This window comes from Chrysochloris asiatica, unplaced genomic scaffold (genome assembly GCF_000296735.1).
Source record: "Chrysochloris asiatica unplaced genomic scaffold, ChrAsi1.0 scaffold00036, whole genome shotgun sequence".
NCBI classification, from domain to species: domain Eukaryota; kingdom Metazoa; phylum Chordata; class Mammalia; order Afrosoricida; family Chrysochloridae; genus Chrysochloris; species Chrysochloris asiatica.
Genome location: NW_006408554.1, coordinates 15,635,204 through 15,638,882, shown reverse-complemented (window position 1 = coordinate 15,638,882; position 3,679 = coordinate 15,635,204). Strand labels below are relative to the sequence as shown.

The 3,679-nt window shown below is 42.8% G+C and overlaps 1 pseudogene; it reads left to right on the top strand.

The window, feature by feature from the left end:
* Nucleotides 1–2,198: 2,198 nt before the first annotated feature.
* Nucleotides 2,199–3,179, top strand: LOC102838181 (annotated as a pseudogene).
* The last annotated feature ends 500 nt before the right edge of the window (nucleotides 3,180–3,679 follow it).

Genomic DNA, 3,679 nt, shown 5'->3' with positions numbered 1-3,679 from the left:
GAGACAAAGTTTGGCCATCCTGGCCTCTAAGGAGCACTCTGGCTGTACTTCTTCCAAAACAGATCTATTGGTTCTTTTGGCACTTTTAGTATTCTCCTCCAACACCACAACTCAAAGGCATCAATTCTTCTAAGATCTTCCTTATTCACTGTCCAGCTTTCACATCCATATGAGGTTATTGAAAACACCATGGCCTGGGTCAGGCGCACCTTAGTCCTCAAGCTGACATCTCTGCTCTTCAACACTTTAAAAAGTTCCTGTGCAGCAGATTTGCCCACTGCAATACGTCGTCTGATCTCTTGACTACTGCTTCCATGAGTGTTGATAGTTGATCCAAGAAGAATGAAGTCCAGCATAGCAAATAATAATTAACAAATTATTGGTATACATTCAAAGCTACTTAGTAATAAAAGTGTGTGTCTTGGTCAAAGCAAAAACCTTTAGTGTTTTGACAGTAAGCTTTCTCTCATGCATAAATATACAGTTTACTTCATTTGAGATGCTCTTCTGAGCATCATAAATTTACTTGCTCAGTTTGATTTAAACTCAAAATGGAAAGAAAGCATAGTCATTAAAAACATTAAAGTAGACTTAGGGTTAAAAATGACCTAAACACAAACAGAATTATTGCCTTTCAATCACAAAAAAAGTAATTACATAAGTCTGTATACATGGGTGAAGACACGTGTGACGAACTGTGCATGGGAGCCTTTCAAAATAAGGTCAGTTTTAGTGAGTTGTAATTTGATAGTAAAACCATGTTTGTCAAACATGTGAAAAGTGAGTACGATGCAGCCACAACTTCTGTGCATGTGAATACCTCGACTGTAACACATTTGAAGGATCTGTAGTGTGTTCTTAAGTACTTTACAGTTTTTAAAAAAATAGTACTTGACATTTCGAAGTGAAATGATATGTGTAAAACATTAGTCATATGGTGCTTCTTGCTTTGTGAATGAACTGTATGCAGTCTGAACAAATTAGACTCAAAGTTTAGAGCCATCAACTTTGCAGTCTGGGCCCCACAAACAATTATGCTCCCAGCCCACCTAATATTTTAATTGCTTAAATCACCCAAATCAGTGAAATTGCTGATGACATCAGTAGTAAGACACAGCTTACTACATGAGAGGAAGAAAAAATTCTCCAAAAGAGGAAACAGTCTGTACGTCAGTAGTTAAAGTTGCTAGACTATGAACTCCAAACCACCATGTATTCTGACTTGTTTACCTCTTGTATTACTGTTGTTGTTGTTAAGTACTGTGGAGTTGGTTCTGACTCACAGTGACCCTGCACAGGGTTTCCAAGGCTGTAAATCTTTACAGGAGCAGAAAGCCTCATCTTTCTCCTGTGGAATGGCTGGTAGTTTCGAACTGCCGACCTTGAGGTTAGCAGCCTGATTCATAACCACTATACTACCAGAGCTCCTTGTATTGCTAAAACATAGTAAACCAATTGCGTTGAGTTTACATTGATTCATGATGATCCATGTGTGTCTGAGAACTGTTCTCCACCAGATTAACGTTTTGGAAGTCCATCACCAGGCGTTTCTTCCAAGGAGCCTCTGAATGAATGCAAATCACCATCCTTTTCATTAAAGTCCATGAACCATTTGTAACAGCTTCACTATGAGTCAGAACTGAACCTAGGGACTCCAGAACATAATGGTACATGAGAAATGCTCCTAGTCTCTGGAGTCAGAATGTCAGTTTCAGCCACAGAAACAGCTGTGAGGCAAGTTGCTAACCTTTCACACTTCGCGTTTCTCATCAATATTCTGTCATCCGTGCTGTAATGAGGGAAATGACATGATTCACCTCTGTGTTGAACAACAACAACAAAAAAGCCACTTCTGTGATTAGGATGATATTTTGGATTTATATGAGTCTTTTATTTGAAAGAACTTTAGATCTTTTATATGAGTGATCTCCCCACTAGTAAAAAACTGGGATTTTTATTCCGTCTTCACAGCACAGGATGAAGGATGTCCAAAGTGTTTGGGCTAAGATTTTTTACTACTTGAGGTTCAGAAGAATGAAGCCTCATTGGCATGCTCCTTGAACATCAATACCTTGAAAACACATAGATTACAATGAGACTATGAAGTGATGCTCTGTAGCAGTAATGTTTATCCATTTAAAATAATGGTGCTGCTTTGCTCCTCCCCGTTCAACAGGCAGCTGCATCCCTGAGACAGGATGGTGAAGGTCAGAGTCAACAGATTTGGCCGTATTGGGCACCTGGTCACCAGGCTGCTATTCAGTCTGGCAAAGTGGAGGTTGTTGCCATCAACGACCCCTTCATTGACCTCAACTACACAGTCTACATGTTCCAGTATGATTCCATCATGACAAGTTCAATGGCACTGTCAAGGATGAGAATGGGAAACTTATCATCAATGGGAAGCCCATCTCTATCTTCCAGGAGCGAGATCCCATCATCATCAAGTGGGGCGATGCTGTTGAGTCTACCAGTGTTTTCACAACCTTGGAAAAGGCTGGGGCTCACTTGAAGGGTGGTGCCAAAAGGGTACTCACCTCTGCCCCTTCTGCTGATGCCCCCATGTTTGTGATAGGCGTGAACCACGAGAAGTATGACAACTTCCTCAAGATTGTCAGCAATGCCTCCTGCACCACCAACTGTCTGCCCCTCCCTCCCCCCGGCCAAGGTCATCCATGACAATTCTGGCATTGTAGAGGGACTCATGACCACAGCCCATGCCATCATTGCCATCTAGAAGACTGGATGGCCCCTCTGGGAAACTGTGGTGTGATGGCCATGGGGCTGCCCAGAACATCACCCCTGCTTCTACCGGTGCTGCCAAGGCTGTGAGCAAGATCATCCCTGAATTAAATGGAAGACTCATTGGCATGGCCTTCCGTGTCCCCACTCCCAACAAGTCTGTCATGGACCTGACCTGCAGCCTGGAGAAAGCTGCTGAATACGATGACATCAAGAAGGTGGTGAAGCAGGTACCTCTAAAAGGCATGCTGGATTACACTGAAGACCAGGTCGTCTCCTGTGACTTTAACAGTCACACCCACTCTTCCACCTTTGATGCTGGAGTTGGCATTGGCCTCAATGACCACTTTGTTAAGCTCATTTTCTGGGATGACAATGAATTCAGCTACCACAACAGGGTGGTGGATCTTATGGTCCACATGACCTCCAAGGAATAAGAGTGCCCTGGACCACCAGCCTTCCCAGCAACAGCACTAAAGGAAGAGAGAGGCCCTCAGCTGGTGGGAGTCCTTACCCCAACTCGAGCCCCCTACACACTGAGAAGCTCCCATCCTCAGTTTCCATCCAGACCTCCTAGAGGAGAAGGGCTTAGAGAGCTGTCTTGTCATATACCATCAATAAAGTACACCATGCAGCCAAAAAACAAAACAGAACAAAAATTAAATCATGATGCTATTTCACTCTTGGATTTCTGGTGTGGCACTGTAGGATAAGCACTGTACTGCCAACCATAAGGTCAGGGGTTCAAACACTAAGTAGGGTCTGACATACCTTGGGAACCCTATGTAGCATTGCTATGAGTTGGAACTGACTTGACAGCACTTAACAAGAGCAACAACATTCCATCCTTAAATTGTACCTCAGATTAAGCAACAAATGATGATTAGTCAGTAAATCATCAAGTATTTCTTTAGAAATGTGGTCTTTGCTGACATAA